Source organism: Arachis ipaensis, chromosome B9, assembly GCF_059453495.1.
Source record: "Arachis ipaensis isolate K30076 ecotype BB chromosome B9, ASM5945349v1, whole genome shotgun sequence".
In the NCBI taxonomy this organism is placed as follows: domain Eukaryota; kingdom Viridiplantae; phylum Streptophyta; class Magnoliopsida; order Fabales; family Fabaceae; genus Arachis; species Arachis ipaensis.
The window spans coordinates 140125838-140138660 of record NC_142444.1 but is presented as its reverse complement, the minus strand read 5'-3'; the positions used below and the strand labels follow the sequence as shown (position 1 = coordinate 140138660).

The 12823-nt window shown below is 34.2% G+C and overlaps 2 pseudogenes; both read left to right on the top strand.

The window, feature by feature from the left end:
* Positions 1-2184: 2184 nt before the first annotated feature.
* On the top strand, positions 2185-11783 carry LOC148546562 (F-box protein SKIP1-like; annotated as a pseudogene).
* On the top strand, positions 5642-8237 carry LOC148546563 (uncharacterized; annotated as a pseudogene).
* Positions 11784-12823: the final 1040 nt, after the last annotated feature.

Here is a 12823-nt window from a genome sequence, read left to right as displayed (position 1 = left end):
TGCTCCATGTTCCTTCTCCTCTTCTCTTTCTTTTTCCCTTTCCAGTAGTTCCTTTTCTCTAATATTCTTAATATCTTCCATGAGAGATAATTTTTTGACAACCGATGATTTTCTTTCGCTAAAATCTTCAGACATCTGTGCTTTTCCCTTACCTTTTCGTTTGCTCTTCTTTGATCCTTGTGGGCGAACGGGAGAGTCTACACCGGGTTCGTCAGCCAACGGTGTTTCTGGGTTTGATGAGGATGAGTATGCTCCAGTTGCACTAACCTTAGTTCTCTTTGAGCCGCCACTCTGTGTAGTTAGTTGGCTTCTCCATTTTTGCTCCAGCCGAAGCATGTTCCAATGCCTCTCAAAAGTAAATTTTTGACCATAATGTGTGGAATAAAGTTTATAAGCCAACTCCTTTATATCATCAGCGTTCGAACCACTCCTTATGTTTCGACTAGCTTGATCGTAGCAACCAGCAAATTGTGCAACAGCCTTGTTGATCTTATACCATCGTTTCTTACATGCAACTACCCCCCTTGTCATGTCAGAGCAAAATTCTACACAGTAGCTAGGAATTCGACTCCAAAATGTTTCCTCCTTTTGATCGGTACCAACTACAGGGTCAGTTGAAACATTTAACCACGCACTGATCAACATCTCATCCTCTTCCCAATGCCAGTGTTGAATACTATCTTGCCTCCGATCTTCAATATCATCATCATTGAGGTCGATAGCATCTAATCCACGAGGGTTGGCAAAATCGGAATATTGCGAATTTGGATTAGATTGTATAGGAATCTGAGAGGATGGGTTAGAAGAGCCACCAACACCAGATGAGTTACGTCTTGATGCACTGAATTGAGTTGGAAACGGCAAGGAAGTTGGAGTAACATTTCCGATAGAGGGGTTAAATATGGATGAAAATGGAAAATGGGGTGTTTGTGAATTTTGATTTTGCGGTTGGAATATAGGAAACTGATTATTATAAGGAGCTTGAAAATTGAAATTAGAAAGATTTTGTGGATTTGGATTTTAAAATGTATTTGGTAGTGTGAAGTTTTGATTTGGAACTTGAGTGTTTGAGGTTTGAGATTGTTGGGTATTTGGAATTTGAGGAAAGTTTTGTAAGTAATTGAAGAAAGAGTTGAGTTGGTTTGGATCCATTTTTTCGAAAAAAAATAATAGTAGTAGAACTTTGATTTTGTAAACTTGGAAGAAGATGAAGAAGAGTAGTAGAGAGTGTGAGAATAAAAGTGTATCTAAGTGGTATATATAGAGTAACAAAATATTAATTTATTAATAATAACAATAACATAGTAACGGCTAGTTTCCAACAGCTAATTTTACAACAGCTAGTTTTGCAACGGCTAATTTAATATAATAATATAAATTATTATATAAATAAAAATTTAATCATTTAATTAATTAATTATTATAATTATTAATAAATTAAATATGATTTAATTATTTAATATAATTATAATTATATTAAATAATTAAATCGTATTTAATTTATTAATAATTATAATAATTAATTAATTATGTAAAGTATACTATATATATATATATATATATATATATATATATATATATATATATATATATATATAACGTTAATATGTATGATGTATATGAAGTATACTATATATGTAACGGTCAGCTCAATACATATATATATAAAGTATTAATTTTATTAATAAAATATTATTTTTTTTGAGAGAGAGAGAGTCCTCTGAGCAGGGCTTCTGTTGCTCTAAACTTTGTGAAAGAACTCATTTTTTATTTGCTCCAATGGTAGATCTTCACTTTTTACTGACACACAGTAAATGAGGTTCAAAATTTTTGAACCCTTGGAGTTGCTCTTAGGAATACGATAAAAGTGAGAAATATCAATAACTTAAAAAGTTGAAGTGTTCAAATATATATAAATGGAGTATATGTTGTGGTAAAATAGGTGTTTTTTTTTTATCTATTTTACTCTCTTTGTCTATTTCAAACAATTATGTGTCACAAAATAATGGTTTAATATGGAACGCATATATAAATATGATTTATGGGAATTGTTCTATGTGTATTTTATTGACAAGAGAAAGAAGTAGGATCAATTACGCTTTTTATTTTTAATATGAGGATTAGATAAGTGTAATACATCGAAATAAGAATTTGAGCGTGTAATGTATATATATGAGATGAACAATGTTAGGGAACCAAAAGGGTATTAGCCAAAAACCAGTTAAATACCTTTTGGTGAATTCAAAATCTCTACAAGTTAATAAATATGGATGTTTTTTCTGCTAAGTATCAGAATGTTTCTTTTTCATACTAAATGGATGTTCTTTTATATATTTTTCGAATTTTTTTGTATTGCAAATATGAATGTCTCTATTTCTTTAAGAATTTCATATTTTTTTTTAAAATTTTATAGATATTTAATTATTTTTGCTAAAATATAATTGGATATTTCTTTTGTTAAGTATTAGGATGTTTTTTTTCATACTAAATGAATATTTTTTTTTATATTTCTGTAATTGTGTAGTTTGCGGTCTCTTTAATCGTCAAAACGGCACCTAATATCCCAAAAACGCAGAGAGCAACATCGTGATGATGATGCGGCTAATCTTCTGTTCCTCCTTCAATGCCTTCTTAAGAATCTTCTGCTACTTCTTGCTCGAGAAGCTTCCCAAATCCGAAAGCAACTCATCATCCTTGTCCTAACCAAGAACACTCTAATCAACCTCCTTGCTCTTCTTCCTCGAATCCTTCTTTGGAGAGCACCAGAAACACCCCGCTCTTCGAGGTGGCGAAGGAGAAGGTGAAGACGCCGAACCAGAATTCTTCACTTTCACTTTGTTCTTGTTATTATTATTTTTACTCTTTTCCGCTGGTTTGAACATTGAAGACAATGAACTCTCTTCAGACCCATCGGAAGAACCAGAACCAGATGAAATAGAGTCAAGTTTGGATTTTGACTTCAACCCATTTCTCCCATACGAAGAATCAGAAGGTGAAGAGACACACCCCTGTTGATTTTCTGGCAGCAGCGCGGTGGGTGGTGACCGGAAAAGACTTGAGCTTGCGGAAGCGAGATTCGAGGTGGGAGGGAGAATGGAAGAGGTCTGTGTGAATGATTGTTGGAGGTGGGTAGGTTAATGTGAGAGAAAAGAGAAAGGTTTTTATAGGTTTTAATTAGGTTTACTTAATCAATTTTAAATTTTTAAATTTTGAATTTACAAAATTTAAAATTAATTATTAATATAAATTAATGTGATTTTGTTTAGTTTTTGCCTGGTAACCTCTTGATTCCATATACTTTTCCATATGAGATTAATAACGGTATATACATAAATCGTTATACACGATTTAAATTAAATTGTGAATCACGATATGAGTGAAGAGAGAGAAGAAAAAAAGAGAAGTCAAGAATCATCATATCATTGATCAATGGTTGGAAGTTGTTGAAGAAAATGAGAATACCTATTTTTTCGTATAAGTGATTCCAAAACAAATCGTTATTCCATTTTTATTGGGCAGAAAATTTTATCCTCCATCAAATCGTTACTCACGTATTAAGTGTATTTTTTGTCATTAACTCAAATTATTAGTGACGATTTTATTTGACATTAATCTGCTCCACATCAGTGCAATACACCAAATTTGTATAATATCGTCGTATTACACCTTTTATTTTACAATATCTAAAAAAATGACCCTCAAATAATGGGGCCAATAAATTTATTTTTCTTTCTTTTTATTCTAGAAGTACCTAAACATTGTCCCAAAGAGAGGAAAAAAATTGAGTAAATGGTTAAATTTGTCTTTGAAGAATCACTTATTTTTTAAATTGGTCTTCGAAAGATTTTTTAATCAAATTTATTCTTCAAAGATTTTAAGTTAGTCACATTAGTCCATTCGTCACTAATAACATCAAAATTTGCTAATGTGGGACATTTAGTAACATCGCATTGGCCACAATACACACTTGGCAGTCCTAACTGGCTGCTAACATGATAAATTTATGCAATTAAATCAAATCAATCTAAAATTAAGAGAGACCTTGAGACATTGAAATTTCTCTATTTGGAGTTAATTTGATTTAATTTCATAAACTTATCATATTAGTAGCCAATTAGGACTGTCATGTGAGTAATATGGTGATACTTAACGTATCATATTAACAAACTTTGACGCTATGAGCAACGAAAGTGAAAAAATAACTAATGTAACCAATTTAAAATTTTTGAAGGACGAATTTGATTAAAAATTTTTTCGATAGGTCAATTTAAAAAACAGGTGACCTTATTTTTAGAGACGAATTTGACTATTTACTAAAAAAAAAACTTATAATTTATTAGAATATAAAGGAGCAAGGATTCATATGACAATTTCAAATTGAATACCAACTACAATATTAGGTATCGATTTCCTCTATTTAAATTTTTCAATATTTTAGATATATTAATATGATATTTTAAATTTAACTTACGAGTATATTTATATTGATAATTATATTAAAACAGAGATAGTATGAAAAAAACTCATGAAAGCAAATACTAGTAGAGATTATTCGCAACGAGAAGGTATATAGGAACCCGTCCTCACGAATAAATGAAAATGGAGATGGGGTAGAGATACCTGCGCCCATAAGAATTCTGTGCCGCTAAATTTACGTAAAAATGAATTTACTAAAATACCCTCACATATTAAAGTGAATTATGTTATTTATATGCTGAAAAATATTTTTATTTTATTTTTTTAATGTGTAGGTTAGATTGTATTAAATTGTGCTTGAATTGTGTTACATTATATTAGTTTTTAACTTTTTATCAAATTATATTAGATTATATTATAGTTTTGTATTAATATTTTTAAAATTTTTTTAAAGATAATATCCACAGATATTCGGTGGCATTTGTCTTTCCCGTAGAGATAATTAAATAGAAATCCGCCACGACAAAAATAAAGCAAGTACAAAAAGCATTTTCTTAGATGGGATGGAGGGGAGATCTCATCCACGAGTAGCTATTATCATTCTTAAGTAATAAAAAATGAACCGAATTGTTAGAAATGAATCACTTCAAAATACTTAGATTTAAGACAGTACACCAAAAAATTTAATAAAATGATTGTACAGATATGTATTATTAATTAAAACTTGTTATAAGATATAAAAAGCTTTGTTCATCTTAATAATTATACTTTCTTGGACCAAAATAAGACGATATTTATGATTTTGGATTAAAGAAAATGTAGTTAGTTATGATATTTCTCTTACCTCCTCCTTCTTCTATATCTGCCATGGTGATTTTTTTCACTCTTTTTAATTTGTACCCATGAATTTTAGGAATGTTGACAAAAGTACCAACTAAATAAGAAAGCTAATGTTATATCCATGAAAGATGAATTTCGTATGACAAAAGTACCCAAACTCTAATTTTTTGTTTTTTTAATAAAATTCTCAAATTATCCCATCCTTTATCTTCAACGTCAACTCCATCACCATTTCTTCCTTTCCAAATTCCAAATTTTCAAAACCCTCACTACCACCACCACCTCCTCTAACTACCACTGCCTGCCCTCTCCTCTCCATTGCCACCGCTCACCATTCATCTTCTTGTTCATCATCATCATCATCATCATCATCATGCCTTTTACAATGAAAATTCAACTAATTGATTCTAATATTTGTGAAGAGACGAGGAGGCTGGAGTTGGTGAAGCCGGTGGCCAAATGGCAGTTGAAGCACCTCTTCGAGCACCAATTCCCCTGTGTTCTAAGGAGTTCAATGGTAGTGCCGGTGGAAAAGATCGTCGGCGATGATGCGCATTTCAACAAGGACGTAGCTGGGGCTAATTTGGAATCGAACTTTGTGTGTCTGGCAAGAATGGTGCATAATTTCATGGAAGATAATCACGATAATAAGCACCCAGTTTTCATTAAGTGTTTTCGTAATCGCTTCAACGGCAACTGCGAAGACAACTCCGACATTAAATTAGACGTTGCTTTCGGAGAAACTAACCAGCCTTCCTCTGGGAAAACTAACACCGTTTTTTCATATTGTGCAATGAGTATTATGATGACAGCGAGTGGTGGCAATGGAGAGGGAGATGGGAGGCAGTTGAAGATGATGATAGAGTTGAGGTTGAAGATAAAGGGTGTGATAATTTAGGAATTTTATTAAAAAGTTAACAAAAAATTAGAATTTAGCTATGAACCATATACACTTCATTGAGTTGTCGTGTCTGCTTGTCGAACACATTTTGGATACGACGCACATAAACATTTGTTCGACACGCGTATCTCCCGCATCCATACGTGTCCTGTCTAAAAAAACAAAAAAAAAATCCAGACATGCAAGACATGGACTAAAATTGAACTTTAGTGATTTTTACAAAAGATAAATACTAAAACGGTAAAAATCCTCAGTCCCTAACTTTTTCCCTTCCACCATCCCACCCTCTTTGGCTCCACACCCACTCACCCTCTCTTCATCACTGCCAATTTGCTGCCACCTCCGCTTGTCGACGTCGTATGAGTGTTAGTCATTAATCTCCACACCTCCGGTCGTTGCCGCCACTTCTGCCGTGCTCGTCGTCGTTGCTCCCTGCTCACCCATGCTCGCTGCCTGTTCATTGCCTCTCTGGTCATCGTCTGCTTACTCTATTTCAAGTAAGAAAGAATGTTTCTCCATCATTTAATTTTTGGTTTTGTATGCTTCTCTTTGGTTCTGTTTTACTCTGTGCTTCTCTTTGTTGATAATCATAGAATTACTGTATTGATAATCTTATATATCTTACATATTATTGTCATGCTTTGATTTCTCTTTTCAAATGAAACCAAACCCTTGTCTTCTCCTTATTGATTTATGTATCAATTTGTTAGCTATATATATATATATATATATATATATATATATATATATATATATATGTTAATTACTGGTTGATTATGCTTGACGGGTTGTATCAATTCGCTAGTTATATGTATGTTAATTACTAAAAAGAAAACCAGTCTTCTGTTCTTTAATAGTTTTTTTTTAATATAAGCTTTGGCCTGATGATTATATATATATATATATATAAAATAGATTATGTATCAATTTTTGAGTACCTCTGTGATCATCAATTCTAATATTTCACATTTGACTAGTGATTACATTGTTTAGTCGTTGTTGTTTTGTATAAAATAAATTAGATTGTGCAAAAAATAATTTTTGTATTTAAATTATTGTAAGATTTTGAAAGATGAGTTTTAGAGAGTGTTCAAAATGATTCTGAAGAAAGTGTAGACAAGCCCTTATAAAAATTTATAATAAAGAAAGATAAAATTGAAGGTGGTAAAAATCTTGAGTTTCAATGTAAATTTTGCAAAGTCTTGTTTAGTGGTTCTTACACTAGAGTGAAAGCACACTTATTGAAGATTTAAGGAAAAGGAATTAGATTTTGTGCAAAAGTTACATCAACAAAACTTGAAGAACTTAAGAAACTTGATAATAAAAGTACATTATTGCATGAAATTAAAAGTCTAAGTTAATTCCTCTTTCACCCTTATCTAATGCAAGTGAACTTGATTTCAGAAAAGAATAGCTACTGGGCCTTTAGTGAATGCTTTTAATGTTTGCAAGGGAGACTTTAGATTTACATATTGTTAGAATATTTTTTTCATGAAGATTATCTTTCTATCTAGCAAAAAATTCTTATTTTGTCAAAGCTTTATTCGTTTGCTGCCAATAATTATATTGATGGTTATATTCCTCCTGGGTACAATAAATTAAGGATAACTTTGCTTGAGAAAGAAAAATAACATGTGAAAAGAATGTTGAAGCCTACCAAGAATTCATGGAGTGGAAAAGGAGTCAGCATTGTAAGTGATGGATGGAGTGATCTCCAAAGGAGGCCTCTTCTTAATTTTATGGCTATGACTAAAAGTGGGCATATGCTTTTAAAAGTTGTAGATTGTTCAGATGAGATCAAGGACAAAGATTTTGTTGCAAAGCAAATAAGAAATGTGATAAGAGAAGTTGGTCTCTCAAATGTAGTACAAATTGTAACTTACAATGCGCTAGTTTGTAAAATAACTGATTTTGTTGATTGAAGCTGAATTCTCATCTATTTATTGAACTCCCTATGTTGTTCATACTCTCAACCTTGTTTTAAAGGATATTTGTGCAGCTAAGAATACATAGACGAATAATTTTGTTTACAAAGAATGCAAATGGATTACTCAAATTGCTGAAGATGCCACTTTTATAAAAAAAAAAAAACTTCATTGTTAATCGTCATCTATTTTCAATGAATTTAATTTATTGAAGTTACTTAGGTAGCATTTTTTGAGGTACTAAGACGGAGACTTGAGGATTGGGACTCAGTATCATATTTGTTGGCCCAGAGATTGCTACTAAAATTTCAGTCTCCGTCTCTAAAATTTCAAAATTTTAGTACTTCTAAAAAGTGAAGACACAGGAGACTGAAATTTTTGGGGACCGAAATTGAAATCTAACTAACATTTTCTGACCAAAATATCCTCATTCTAATTAATTAATTCTAAATTTACCCTTTGTGCAAATCTAATTAGGACTTCTTTACAGTTTCTCTTCTCAATCGTGCATCTTCCATTTGCCAGGACACCACTGTTGCATTGTTGCCCCGTTGCCACTGTGACGTAGTGAGTCGTCGTCGCACATTCACCTTGGTAGGAACTGTGTTCTCATCTTCTCATCTTCGATCAACTTTGCAGGACCAGTGTCAAAGACCCTAGCTACAGCCTCTGCATCATTGATGCCAGGTCTGCCACGTCGTCCTCGTCAGCCTAGCCATCGCAAGGAATATGAGTCTACGTCGCACGTTCATCTTTGTAGCCACTATGTTCTCATATTTTCACCTTCTCCTACAGATGACCAACAAGACCCCAGCTGCAGCATTTGTCGTATTGCTGCCGCAATTAGGCCAACCACCCCCTTGTCGTCGTCGTAGCTTCTGTGACCTAGGTTAGTTGGTTCAATCAAAATTTGTGTCCTAAATTTGATTTTTTTATATATTTCATAAGCCAAATTTTTGTCCTAATTTGCTTTATTTTTATCCTAATTATTAGGTTGATAGTGTTGACAATTTGATAATATTTTGTGGTTACCTTCTATTTATTTTCAGTGGTGAGAATTAGATGCAAAGTGGGTAGTCTTGAAATTATTCATGCAATGTGTTTAGGCTTAATATGTTTGATTTGAGGTACTGATTTGAATGAAGTCAAGTGAAGTACTAGATTTGTGTTGAAACTTAGTTTATATTGGCATTGAATTTGTGTTTTAATAGCTTAATTTGTGTTTGAAAGACTTGTTGTGATAGTAGTGTAAGACTTATTAATGGTATTGTAAGACTTGTGAATCGAAACATGGTTATTGTAATTGACATTTATTTGGTATTTATAAGAATTATTATTGATGGTTATTGTTGACAGTTGTGATAGTATTGGATTGTACATTTTCTCTATATTAAACTTCTTCTTAGGTGATAATGGACAAACGCATATGGTGTGATAAAGAAACTGAAGCACCTGTTGTTTTTATGGAGGAGTTCGTTATTGATGGTCAGAAGGCTGATTGTAGTCAATTCAAACTTGAAACTTTTGAAAAACTAGCTTTGAAGATACTGAAGGCCTTCCCAACTTGTGCCCTAACTGTCAAACATTGCAAGAATAAGCATAAGGGCTGAAGGAGAAGTATCAGTACGCCTCTGAGATGCTTACATGCAGTGAATTTGGCTAGAATTCTGAAAAATAATGTGTAAAAGTTGACAGCAAATATGTCCTTGATGCGTGGATAAAAGCCGTGTGTGAATTTAACTCAAGTTGAATGATTTGTCACTGTAGAGTGTATACTGACTATAACTTTTTTTTGTCGTAGGCACACCTGACTAAATTCTATACTCTTGGAAAGTTATTCCCTTTGTTTCACCGGCTGGAAGGTATATTCAAAAATGACAAAGACACGGGGGCAGGTGCAGTTAGTGGTTTTGATGCAGAGGAACAAGTTAATGAAGAAATTGAAGACCAGACTCAAGGATTGGATGACTCTGAAATGTCTTCAAATACAAACATCGACGGAGGGCAAGGAGGGCAAGGACAAGCTTCACACTCTGAATCTGGTACAGGTAGCACAAGGCATTCTGGTAGGAAGAAGAAACAAACTGATGTTCTAGAGAGGATGGCTGAGCATATCTAGCAATCCAGCGCTGCCCAAGCAAACAATACCCAAGTAATTGCTGATGCTTTCGTCGGTGTGAACGGGAAGTTTAAGATCGGTGAGAAGCTTGAACAGCTTGGGTTTAGTGAGGATGAGGTGGTGCAAGTCGTATTGAAGTTTTCTAAAAATTTGCATCTATGTGATCACTTCTAGGTCTTCACATATTCTTAGAAGAGTACTCTTGTGCAATCCATTATCTTTTAGGATGAGTGGTTATTGTCTGAAGTTGTGATATGTTTATGAAATTTGTTATGTGGTTTAGTATAATATTTTGAAGGTTTAATTACTCTGTTGGTCCCTATAGTTTCGCAAATTTTTTAATTAGGTCCCTACACTTTTTTTTCCTTTTAATTGGGTCCTTGCACCTATTTTTTTTCAATTAAGTCCCTATCGTGACCAAACAGTTAAATTTAACGAAATATTCCATTCCTAATTTAAAGATTCTGTAACTTTATGTGTAATCCCTAATTCTCTTTCACTCACATTTATCTGAAATACCATTTTACCCTTCCACACTTAGCAACTGTTCGTTCTCTCTCTTCTCCCAAACTTAGAGAAGAAACTCGTTCACATTCACTGCAGAAGAACAAAACAGCGAGTCAGGAGGACCAGACTGGGCCGAGTTGACTCACGAGTGCCTCACCAACATCTTCTCCCGACTCACCATCCAGGACCGATGGCGAGGCACCATGCTTGTCTGCAAGTCATGGCTCCGTGCCTTCAAGGACCCTTCTCTTCACACTATCTTCAACCTCGACCCCTAATTCGACCCTCCCCCCGAGCTTCCCACCTGGTGGGCCCCTGATTTCGAGCGTAAGATCGATTCCATGCTTTCTTCCATCGTCCGATGGAGCCATGGATCTCTCACCGAGATCCGCGTTCGTCACTGCTCCGATCGCTCTCTCGCTTTGGTCGCCGAAAGGTGCGAACTTGCCTCTCAATTTGGATTCCCATTTCCTTCAATTGTTTTTTCGTTTGGAGAGTCATGGATAATGGTAACCGTATGCATACTTCTGTTTTCCACCCCCCTTTTTCTCTTTCTCGTTATTTTGTATTTGGAGGTTCAAATTTTTGTGCTTTTAATTGTTCCGTGTGGATTTATGATTTGATTGTTGGAAACTTGAAATTCGGCATGCTGTAATTTACTATTTTCAATAGTTTCTTATATGGTGGTTTCAAGTTTCTAGTTCAACATGTGAAGCCTTACGTTGGTTCTTGCTGCTTGCCTGCTTTGAATATGATTGAACTGCGTTTCAGTTGCCCAAATCTTGAGGTGTTGTCGATCAGGAGCTGTCCTCATGTTACTGATGACTCTATCTCTAGAATAGCTTTGAGGTGTCCAAAGCTTAGGGAGCTTGATGTCAGCTACTGTTATGAAATATCCCATGTTTCATTGGCATTGGTTGGAAAAAATTGCCCCAATCTTAAGGTTCTCAAGAGGAATCTCATGAATTGGCTTGATCCCTCTCTGGAGATTAGGTTCTCTAAATTATCAGCTAAAGGCCTTAGTTTGATATGTGAAAGATGTTCAAACCTTGAGTTCTTGGATTTCTTTAAGTGAGGGTCATAATGGTCAAATCACATATTCTTAACGTTTTTGTAACGTTTACCGTCAGTAGGGATCTAATTGAAAAAAAAATAGGTACAGGGACCCAATTAAAAGGAAAAAAAGTGTAGGAACCTAATTGAAAAATTCGCGAAACTATAGGGACCAACAGAGTAATTAAACCTATTTTAAAACTTAGTTAGAATGATTTAGGATTAACAATGTTTTGGTATTAATTAGATAGTCAAAACGGTATTACTTTTCTTTTATATTAGCAATAAGAGACATGGCCCAAAAATCTCTCACTTGATGTTTGCTGATGATCTATTACTTTTCTGTAAAGCCACAAAAACTCAGGTGACAGAGGCTATGAAGACTCTGGATATGTTTACTCAAGCGTCGGGGCTGAAGGTGAATATCCATCAGGGGCGGAGCTAGAAATTTTTTTGGGAGGGCCAACATGAAAAATATAAATTAAGAAGAAAGGAAAATTAAAAATAAAAAAAAAACTGAATTAAAAAATTGAAACTTATACATACATATTATTTATTTTGGAGGGGGGCATTGCCCCCCTTCTCTATAACGTGGCTCCGCCACTGATATCCATAAATCTAAGGCTCAATGTTCCAAGAATGTTTCAGCGAGAAGAAAAGAGGTGCTTTCAAGGGTTCTCTAGTATCCGATTTTGCCAAGATCTGGGAAGATATTTGGGAGTTAATATTGGCCATGATAGGCCTTCTAGGAAGATGGTGCAGGAGGTCATTGACAAGATTTAGAGAAAGCTTGCTAGTTGGAAGGGGTGCTAACAAGGCGGGCAGACTTTGTCTTGTGAATGCGGTGATGGCTTCTATTCCGGTTTACAATATGCAAGTTTTCCTTCTTCGGAAGTATGCGTGCAACAAGAGTAATTCTTTGATGCGTCAGTTCTTATGGAAGGGTCAAGCAAATGGGAGAGGGTTGCCTTTGATCAAGTGGGATATTGCTATAACTCCTAAAAAGGCAGGTGGCTTGGGTGTTAGAGATACTCTCTATGCAAACATAGCTCTTCTTGGCAA